Below are 12,011 nucleotides of genomic sequence, written 5' to 3'. Positions count from 1 at the left end.
TCTTCTTCTTCTTCTTCTTCTTTTGACAGGGTCTCACTGTGTCACCCAGGCTGGCATGCAGTGGTGTGATCAAGGCTTACTGCAGCCTCAATCTCCAGGGCTTAGGTGATCCTCCTTCCTCAGTCTCCCAAGGAGCTGAGACTACTGGTGCTAGCCACCATGCCTGGCTTAATATTTTGTATTTTTTGTATAGACAGGGTTTTGCCTTGTTGCCCAGGCTAGTCTCAAACTCCTGGACTCATGCAATCCACTTGCCTCAACCTCCCAAAGTGTTAGCATGAGCCACTGTGTCCTCTCCTGTTACACTTTAAATATGTCATGCTACTCTGTCCTGGTCAGTCAGGTTTCCATTGAAAAGTCCACTGCCAGATGTATTGGAGCTCATTGTATGTTAATCGCTTCTTTTCTCTTGCTGTTTTTAAAATTCTTTCTTTATCCTTGACCTTTAGGAGTTTGGTTACTAAACGTCTTGAGGTAGTTTTATTTTGGTTAAATCTACTTGACGATATATAATCTTGTACATAAATATTGTTATATTTCTCTAGATTTGGGAAATTCTGTTATTAGCCCTTGGGAAAAATTTCTAACTCTGTCTCTCCATCTCCTCTTTAAGGCCAATTACTCTTAGATTTGCCCTTTAGAGGCTATTTTCTTCATCTTGTAGGCATATTTTATTATTATTTATTTTTTTTGTCCTCTCTCACAGGTATTTTCAAATAGCCTATCTTCAAACTCACTAATTCTTTCTTTTGCTTGTACCATTCTGCTCCTAAGAAACTCTGATACATTCTTCAGTGTGTCAATTGCATTTTTCCACTCCAAAATTTCTGCTTAACTTTTAAAAATTATTCCAATCTTCTTGTTAAATTTATCTGGTAGGATTCTGAATGCCTTATCTGTGTTATATCGAATTTCTTTGAGTTTCCTCAAAATAGCTATTTTGAAATGTCTGATTCAGAAGTCACATATCTTTGTCTCTCTGGGATTGGTCCCTGGTGCTTTATTCAGTTCTTAGGTGAGGCTATGTTTTCTCAGATGGCCTTGAGGCTTGTAGGTCTTTGTCAGTGTCTGGGCATTGATGAGTTATTTATTATAGTAGCCACAGTTTGGGTTAGTGTGCACTCATCTTTTTTGGGAAGGCTCTCCAGGTATTCAAAGGAACTTGGGTGTCATAATCTATGTTTTTGGCCGGTGTGGCTGTATCTGCATTAGGAGCACCAAAGCCCAGTAGCACTGTGGCTCTTACAGACTCATAGAGCAACAGCCTTGGTGGTCTTGGATAAGATCCAGAAGAATTATCTGCATTACCAGGCAGAGATGCTTATTGCATTCCCTTGTTTTCTGCCAAACAAAAAGACTCTCTCTCTCTCTCTCTCTCTCTCTCTCTCTCTCATTTTCTCTCTCTCTCTCTTTCCCTCTCTGTGCTGAGCTGCCTGGAGCTGGTGGAAAGGTGACACAAGCACTCTTGTGGCCACCACCACTTAGACTGCACTGGGTCAAACATGACGCCAGCACAATACTGAGTCTCACCAAAGGTCTGCTTTATCCACTACCTGGCTGCTACCTATGTTCATTCAAGGCCTTAGCACTCTACAATCAGCAGGTGGCAAAGCCAACTGGACTTGTGTCATTGTCCTCAGAGCAGCAAGTTCCCCTGGGTGCCAGGCAGGTCCAGAGAAGCCATCTGGGAAACAGGGCATGGAGTGGGAACCCTTAGAAATGTTCCTGATGCTGTATTCTACTGCAACTGATCTAGTACCCAACCAAAAACACGAAGTCCTTCACACTTTTCCCTCCCTTTTCCACAGGTTGAGTAGTCTCTCCCTGTGGCCACCACAACTACAGGCCCACAGGGAGCACTTCTCCGCTACTGCTGCTGTTCACTTAAGACCCAAGGAGCTCTTTAGTTAGCTTCCAGTGAATGCTGCGAGATATGGAACTCATCCTTCACGGAAGTGGGCTACTCTCTAGCCCAGGGCTCACCCAGAAATGTCAACCAAAAGCTTAGACTTGGAATCAAGGACCCCAAGACCCAACTTGGTGCTCTACCCCACTGTGGCTGAGCTGGTACCTTAGCCACAAGACAAAGTCATCTTTACTCTTCCCTCTGCTCTCATTCTACAGAAGAAATCGCTCCTCATAGCCACCACAGCTGTAAATGTGCTGGGCCACACGTGAAGCCAGTATGTCTGAGTCTCACCCAAGGCCTACAATGTGTACTACCCAGTTACTGCCACTGATTATTCAGGGCTCAAGGACTCTTTAGTCAGCAGATGATAAATCCTGCCAGTACAGGGTCCTTCCTTTCAAGGCAGTGGGCTCCCTTCTGGCCCCAGATGTGTCTAGAAATGTTATCTGGTTGCTAGGGCCTAGAATGGGGGTTTCACAACTCTGTCAAGTGCCCTAACCTAGTGTGGCTGAGCTTGTATCCAAGTTGCAAGACAAAGTCTTCTTTACTCTTCCCTTTCTTCTTAAGCAGAAGGAAAAATTCTCTTTTGGAGCTGTAGGTTGCACTGCCTGGGTTTGGGGGAGGGATGGCACAATCACTTCCTTGGCCACCCTGGCTAGTATCTTGGTAGGTTGCATGCCCCTCAGGACCACTGGCTCCAAACCTGTCACTGAATTAGGACTTGCCTAAGAGTTGTAGTCATTGTGGCCTAGACTGCCTTTCAAGATTATTTAGAAGCCCAGCGAACTTTAGCTCATGGTGGCAAGCAAGGCTTGATAGAACTCACATTCTGATCACTGGAATGGGTGATTCCCCTTCGGCTAGGACCGGTCTAAATGTTCCCTCCATGGTCTTCAGTTGTGTTCTGCCTAGTTTTGCTTTTTGCTGTGATAGGGGAGCACTGACTTCCAATGCAAAGTTCCATAATCACTGCACTACCTCTCCGTGCTATGTGTCTGCTGCCAAGGGATGGAGGAGAGGGGGGCATTGGCAATTCAAGACTGTCTCTTCTACCCACTTTGGCGCTTCAGTGCAGTGGCCGGATCTCAGCTCACTGCAAGCTCCGCCTCCCGGGTTTACGCCATTCTCCTGTCTCAGCCTCCCGAGTAGCTGGAACTACAGGCGCCCGCCACCGCGCCCGGCTATTTTTTTGTATTTTTTAGTAGAGACGGGGTTTCACCATGTTAGCCAGGATGGTCTCGATCTTCTGACCTCGTGATCCGCCCGTCTCGGCCTCCCAAAGTGCTGGGATTACAGGCTTGAGCCACCGCGCCCGGCCAAATCATCTTACTTTTTAAATCCCTTTTCTAATCAGAACAGAAAAAAAAAAAAAAAAAGAAAGAAAATTTACTCAAATGCTGTCCTAGTAACTGGTCGACAGATACTCATGCATGCACCATACAGACTCAAGAAACAGTTAAATTCGGGGAATTGTAATGTGATTTGGGCTATTGGGTCTAAATAGATAGAATGTAAGGTTTAAATCTAACCTAGTTAATTTCCTGCTACATCAAAAACATCAATACTCTTCAGGATAATGTAACAAATGCAAAATATTAAAGAAAAAACTACAATGTCCGGGATACAATCCAAATGAAAAAACAGAAAAATATCATACTCGCAAGAGAAAACACATTCAAGTCACAAAAATCTCCATGGTCAGAATGTTAAAGCAACTATTTTAACTACAGCTAATGAAGTAAATTAAAATATGCTTTCTGTAATTGAAAGGTGAGAAATCTCAGCAGTAATGTACAAATTTTAAGAAATTAAATATAATATAAAATTTAGACCTAAATGACACCATTTCAATAAAATATATGTGCATGTGGTTAACAAAGAGAAACAATGGTGACAAAGGAAAGAATCAGTGAATTTGATATTACATTAATATAACCTATTTGCTCAGAAAAATAGAGAAAAAATATGAAAATAAATATAGTAGAGTCTCTGGGACCTATTAGGCAACATAAAAATTTCTGACTTTTATGTGATCAGAGTCAATAAAGAGAGGATAGAGAGAATAGAGAAGAAAATATTTGAATATACAATGTCGAAAATTTTCCTGAATTTGGTGAAAAAAAAAGTAAAAATTCAAGAATTTCAGGGTATCCCAAACAAGATTAATATAAAGACAATAGTACATAGATTCATTATAATCGAACTGCTGGACATCAAAATTATAGAAATTCTTGAAAACATCTAAGGAAAGTGGACACATTACCTCAGTTACCAATAATTTATTGTTTACTGACTTTTCACATCAGATATCATGAAAAGAAAATCTATCAACCTATATGTATGTGAACGCATATTTTTTAAGAATTAAGAAAATGTGTAGACATTTTCAAATGAAATAAAATTCAAAGAAACTTTTACTGTCACACTCACAGTATGAGAAATGATTAAGGAACTTCTTGAAGCTGGAGAGAAAAGATACCAGTTGGAAAATTCTACCTCCAGAAGAAAATGAAGAGCGCAGGAAATGCTAAATATCTAGATTAGTACAAAATATTATTCTATTATTGTTCTTAAAAATGCATGAGACTGTTTAAAGTAGTAATTATAATCCTGTTATATGAGGCTTGTAATATTTATAGCCATAATGCACATGACAAATATAACATAAAAAACAGAGTAGAAGGGAAAAGCCTATGTGGTTGCAAGGTACATTCATTTTATATAAAAGGGTGCAATATTAACTTAGTGTGAAATGTTAAGACTGTATTATATAATCACAAGAATAATCATTAAAACATAAAAACAAAAAGAAATAACTAAATTTTAATGTATACATTAAGATATAGTTATATTTACATGTAAATGCAATATTCAATAATTCAAGAAAAGGCAAGATTAAAAAAATAGAAGATGATTCAGGAGACCATCAGAAAACACACAGTAAAATGATAGATCCATTTTGCATAACCATAACTATAGGTACATTAAATGTTAATAGAACAAACACAGTAGTTAAAAGTCCAAGATTGGTTGAATGAGTAAAAAATACACTTAACTGTATACTACCCATAAGCATATATATTTAATGTAAATAAACACATTGGTTGAAAAAAATTATTAGAAAAAGATAAACCACAAAAATAATAAACATAAGACTGGAGTGGTTATATTTATATCTGATCAAATAGACTACAAAATAAAGAGTACTACCAGTAAGTAAAAGAAACATTTCAGAATGTTAAATAGTCAATCCGTTAGCAACATATAACAATATACCTCTGGAGTGTGCATTCATTACTAATTCTTACCAAAAAAAATGTATTAAAAGAAATATTTACAATACCCCAGCCTGGGCAGCTCAGGGAGACCTTATCTATGCCAAAAAATAAAACTAAAAGTTAGTCAGCCATGATGGCACATACCTTACAGTCTCAGGAAACTGAGGCTTGAGTGTGGGAGGATTGCTTGAGCCTTGAAGGTAGAGGTTGCAGTGCGCCATGATCAGGCCACTGCACTCCAGCCTGGGTGACAGAGCAAGACACTGTCTCAAAAATAAAAAGCAGCCAGGCGCAGAGGCTCACGCCTGTAATCCCAGCACTTTGGAAGGCTGAGGCGGGCGGATCACGAGGTCAGGAGATCGAGGACATCCTGGCCAACATGGTGAAATCCCCTCTCTACTAAAATAAAAAAAAGTTAGCTGGGCGTGGTGGCATGCGCCTGTAGTCCCAGTTACCCAAGAGGATCAGGCAGGAGAATTGCTTGAACTTGGGAGGCAGAGGTTGCAGTGAGCCGAGATGGCACAATTGCACTCCCGCCTGGTGACACAGCAAGACTGCATCTCAAAAAAAAAAAAAAAAAAAAGGCAGCATTTTCAGCCATATTTAGTATATCATTATTTTACTTGTTAGCAATTTAATTACATACAGTATTAGAAATCATATCCTTTATTTTTTATAACACGTATTGTCATAACTGTGATATTACACTCAGAGTTTATTATCTCATTTTATTGCCCATATCATTTGGACAATAAAGGGAAAGTGTTTATGTTAGGGAATAAATTCAGATAAGTATCCAAATTGATGGTCAACTGATTTATCCCTTTTAGTGAACTAATTACTTAGTACTACTGTTATTAAAGCATAAAGAACCTGAAGGTATTTTGAAAGTTTTATAATTATTCTGATATAGCTTACTAATTATAAGTCATGATTTTAACTATCTTTCTGTTTTAATTGTTTTCAGATGTCTAGTAATGAAAAGTCAGGTTACTTATACATATTACTGAACTTCATATAGCAATTACTTTACAAATTTTACTGTAACATGACTAATAACTTAGACAAAATACTGATATTCTATACTGAAATTATTATTTCATCTACTGTTGGGTTCCCTTAACCTAGATCTACTTTTCTGTTCTCATTTTTCTTCAAATTTGCAACTTTTGGTGAAATAAGTGAAATAAAAGTGACTTAACATTAAGAGATTCAACAATCAGCACATCAGTAATTCTATTCCCTCTTCCCTTTTTCTCACTTTTTTGCTCATCTGATCTTAGCTGCAGCATCTCTAATTCAGTATGTGAAACATTGACAGATAATAACTACTTTTTACTTTATTTTATGAATAATTTCTCCCTGAGGATTAAAACTGAATAATAAAAGCTGATCTCATATTTAAGGCTTATAGATTTTAGACATCTGGACACTTTTCAATTGAGAATATGGATTAATATATAAATGAACATCTTTATAACTTCAGGGACAGTTTGGACACAAGAAAATAATTCTTATTTATGCAGAATCACTACCTGGCACAGCATGATTGATCTACTACTTTGATTTATATTTAGAAGGGTCTTCATACCTATCACGAAAAGGGACTTAATGATTGATAAAACTGGAGTATGTAGTCATATGAATATTTGTTTCTTAATTGGGATTTTTCTTCAGATTTCTTTGAATAATTGATATAGGCTCAAATACAGATCCCTCTGTGCATGAAGTAGACTTATAAAATAAATTTGCATTAGTTTGGTGATATATTTTTGTTCTTGTATAGATCTTCCAGGGTCAGGGAATTAGTATTTTTTTTATTTGAAAAATGTATCTTTCTGTTAACCTCTTTATTAATATTGATTAGGCTTTACCTTATATCATTAAGAGCTAACTATTTCTAAACAAATGCAATAAAAAGCTTATATTTTTCCCAGATATATAATCCCAATTTACTCAAAGGAATTTTTCCAAAATTTCTCAACATGTTTCATTCAGTTTATTCCAATTTCTCATTGCGTGTAACATATTTGACATTTGCTTTTTAAATTTTTTTCTGGAATATGTTCTCTTTTCTACAACGGCTAAGTCCAGTTAGAGTCATAGATATTTTAGTGACTTTTTTCCTACTATTGTATCTCTTATTTACTTCTCCTCAATTTTTATATTTATAGTTTAGGCCATACATGAAAACATCAATTTTTATCTGCTCTTGTAATTATTTTCAATGTATGTTTGTTATTTTTATCAAATTAGATCATATGCTTTTTGAGGACTAGTATTGTATCTTGTATTTTCCTCTATCATCAAAATGTTGAGCCTAATATTTGTGATCTACTATAGGAACAATAAACACCCATATATTGATGCTTCATTTGAGAATTCTAGTAGTATTACTTCTTAAATTGAGGGTTTTTAAAATTATTTTTTAAAATTTTTGTGGATACATAGTAGGTGTATATATTTGTGGGGTACATGGGATGTTTTGATACAAGCATGTAATGTGAAATAAACACATCATGGAAAATGGGGTAACCATCCCCTTCACCATTTATCCTTTGGGTTACAAACAGTCCAATTACATTCTTTAAGTTATTTTAAAATACACAATTTAGTTATTATTGACTATAGTCACCCTATCATGCTATCAAATATTAGCTCTTATTCATTCTTTATATTTTTTCTTGCACCTATTAACCACCTGTGCCTCCCCCTTAACCCTCACTACCCTTCACAGTCTTGGGTAACCATCTGTCTACTCTCTATGTCCGTGAGTTCAATTGATTTGATTTTTAGATGCCACAAAGAAGTGAGAACATGCAATGTTTGTCTTTCTTTGCCTGGCTTATTTCACTCAACATAACCATCTCCAGTTCCATCCATGTTGCTGCAAATGACCAGATCTCATTCTTTTTAATGCCTGACTAGTACTTCATTTTGTGTATGTACCCCATTTTGTTTATCCATACATCTGTTGATGGACAGTTAAGTTGATTATAAATCTTAGCTATTGTAAAAAGTGCTGCAGCAAACATGGGAGTGCAGATATCTCTTTCATGGGTATATACCCAATAGTGGGATTGCTGAATCATATAATAGCTCAATTTTTAGTTTTTTGAGGAACCTCAAAACTGTTCTCCATAGTGGTTGTACTAATTTACATTCACACTAACAGTGTGCAAGGGCTTCCCTTTCTCCACATCCTCGCCAGCATTTGTTATTGCCTGTCTTTTGTATATAAGTCATTTTATCAGGGGTGAGATGATACTCCATTGTAGTTTCAATTTGCACTTCTATAATGATCAATGATGTTAAACACTTTTTCAAACGCCCCTTTGCCATTTGTATGTCTTCTTTTGAAAGAATTACTATTCAAATATTTTGCCCATTGTTTGATCAGATTCCTAGATTCTATTTTTCTATAGGGTTGTTTGAACTCCTTACATATTCTGATTATTAATCCTTTTTCAAATGGGTAGTTTACAAATATTTTCTCCCATTCTGTGGGTTGTCTCTTCACTTTGTTAACACAGTTTCTTCAATTAACAGTTCTGGGAAAACTGGATATTTATATGAAAAAGAATGAACCTAGACCCCTATCTCTCACCATAAATAAAAATAAAATCAAATTTGATTAAAGACATATCTAAGACCTCAAACTATGAAACTACTACAAGAAAACATTGGGGAAAATCTCCAGGACATTGGACTTGGCAAAGACTTCTTGAACAATATCCTACAAGCACAGGCCACCAAAACAAACTTGAATAAATGGGATTACATCAAGTTATTGGGTTGGTGCGAAAGTTATTGCAGTTTTTACCATTGAAAGTAACGGCAAAAACTTCAATGACTTTTGCATCAATGTAATAAATAGCCTCTGCACAGCAAAAAACACAATCAATAAAGTGAGATTTTTCTGATGGCTCGTCTCACCAGACTTCCATTCTGTATTCCAGTTTGTAATCAACTGACTGAATAATTCCTCACGCTCCACTGTCAATACGTTGAGGGGTGAATGAGTATAAAGGAGATAAAAAAGGGAATACAAAGCTTGCCCTAGATTTTTGTGTTTAATATTTTCTAATTCCTATTTTAGATGCACTCCCCAACATTGTTTGTAATTTAATATGCTTTAAGAAACTGACTTATTTAGCCTGCATTAAGGAGGGGTCTTGTCCTCTAGTGCGGTGGTCTCCAACCTTTTTCACTGCACGGACTGGTTTCATGGAAGACACTTTTTTCCATAGACAGGCAGTGACATGGGTGTGGAGGAATGGTTTGGGGGTGATTCTAGTGCATTACATGTGTTGTGTACTTTATTTCTATTATTATTACATATTCACCATAATGTAGAATCAGTGGAAATCCTGAGCTCGTTTACATGCAACTAGATGGTACCATCTGGGGGTGATGGGAGACAGAGTGATCACCAGGCATTAGATTCCCTTAAAAAGCATGCAACCTCAATCCCTCACAGGCGCAGTTCACAATAGGGTTCAGGCACCTATGAGAATCTAATGCCACCACTGACCTGACGGGAGGCGGAGCTCAGGCAGTAATGTGGACTTGCATGCTGCTTACCTCCCGCCGTGCCACCCTGTTTGTAACAGGTCACAGACAGGTCCCAGTTTGTGGCCCCGGGGTTGGGACCCCTGCTCTAATTTCTGTGTGGTTTTAGCTAATGGGGGTGGGAGGGGACTGGTAAGGTTAAGGGAGGGAAAGGGAACCATCTGTGTACATTTTCCTTGCCTCAGCTCCCTTCCTGATAAGGCTGAAACTGGAGGTGGCTGCATTTCTCTCCTGCAAGCACCAGTTTCTGTCTTGTGGCTCTCTTAATTAAATTCTAGCTCTCTCTGCATTCTGGTAACGTCTCCTTTTCTTAGTATCTTCAGGACTAAGGGTGATAAATCTTCACTCTGGCTACTGCTGGGGTGTTTTCCTTTGATGTTTGCCCTTAATATTGCTTTCTTTCTTGTAAATGAAGTTTCTCCTTTTTTAGTCTCCTCAGTTGTTCTAGTTGTGCTATATTTGGGCGGTTACTCTAAACTATGCAATGTTTTATGTGAAGGATGAAAAGACTGCCACAGTGTACCTTTTATACTTAGTTTTGCTTCTAAGTTCCTATTCAGAGAAAATATTTGTATTGGATATCAATGAAATAAGCGTTATAGTTGGTGATGTTTAAATAAATGTAACCAAGGCAACACTACCACCAAAGGGGAAAAATTCAGCTCAGATTGACCTTCTGGAGAATTAAATGAATACGAAAAGAAGCTATTGGCAAGGAAGCAATGACATTTACCAGCTTCTTAAAGAGGCATTGTGCTTTCTTCAGTCCATGAGAAAACTAGCTGAAAAGATTTCAGAGTGATTTGACAAAATGTTGGAAACACCATATAAAAAACTTTGGTTGACATCTTGTCATGTTAACTTTATCTCTGCAAAGTCAGATGTTCTTATTCTCCTCTACTTGATGTAAGATTAAGGTGCTGCGTGACAGATGGTTTTTAAAAGTATATCCATTCCATCTGGTCCCAAGTGGGAAAATGAAAGTCACCCACAACTTTTCATCTAAATACTTGCAGTGAAAGGATTCTCAAGCTGAGATTTCACACTTCACAAAGGAATTCTATAAGGTTTCAGTGATGCGGCATTCCACCTATCTCTCCGTTACAGACACTTTTTTCCACCTGCCACTCTGGAAAATACCAAACTTTGAAATACAGTATGGTAACCTTAGAAAACTCCAGAATCATATTATGGCAGTGGCATTTGGCTCAAATTTTAGTGACCTCTACCTTCCCTTCGTATTTCGACAGTCTTTCTTTCAGGTGAGGTTCTTGTCCATTAATCTATTCTGTTGTTTAAATAAAAGAAAACATTTCAGGTATTATTTATCTTACCATTTGCATTTATAATTTTAACCAAAGAAACAAAATTCTAACAATGGCATTTCAGTCCCTGGCAAGTCAGGTTGAGAGTGGCTTTATGGATGCAGAACATTCCCAGTGTATTGAAATTTCCCAGACATAAAAATACTCTTATTTAATGTAGACCCAGTGTTCAAAGAGTTAAAAACATTAGGTTGAGTCAATGCTGCAGAAGATGCAATGGAATTTCATTAAATGTCATTGATGTTTATATAATTTTGCGTTAAGGGGAGACTATTCTTTAACGGTACCCAGAAGAATTTTTTGTTTTATGATAAAGGATAGCAAAGTGAGATTGGTGATCTTATGAAAACTGGATGCAAGGTAGATATGATTGGTATACAAGCTGGGGTGACTTCTTTTCCGTGTCAGAATATTTTTGTACTTTATTTCAAAGTTTTATATAACTATGAAATAAAGAGGGAAAGGGGTCAACCTAAGATTAATATGATAGATTTACAGTAATTTAACAATGTATTCATAATAATTAACAACTAACGACTAACAACCAACATTTGTATAACGAGTTTAAGCTTCAGTGTTACATTCACATATGATATATGTATAATGAATGTATGAATAAATCTATGTGACATAGAATATTTTAAAATAATGTTAAATGATGCTTCACTGAGGAATTAGTAATGCATACGTTTTATTAACTAATCATTTTATTCTTTTGCATTCTAATTGGGAAATAAAAGAAAATATAATTTCATATTATTTATCTGTTTCACCCTATTATTATGTTGAATACAGAATGCTCTGGAGTCTGTGTGTGGAATGTTTTTAGACAATTTTTTGGATGTCTTAGAATATGATTACACGGAATATTCAGCTATTGCTTTATTACTAGATATGACAACTTTATTTAAATGTTTAATGAATTGG

This window comes from Macaca fascicularis, chromosome 3 (assembly GCF_037993035.2).
Source record: "Macaca fascicularis isolate 582-1 chromosome 3, T2T-MFA8v1.1".
NCBI lineage: Eukaryota > Metazoa > Chordata > Mammalia > Primates > Cercopithecidae > Macaca > Macaca fascicularis.
This window is presented reverse-complemented; position numbering follows the sequence as displayed.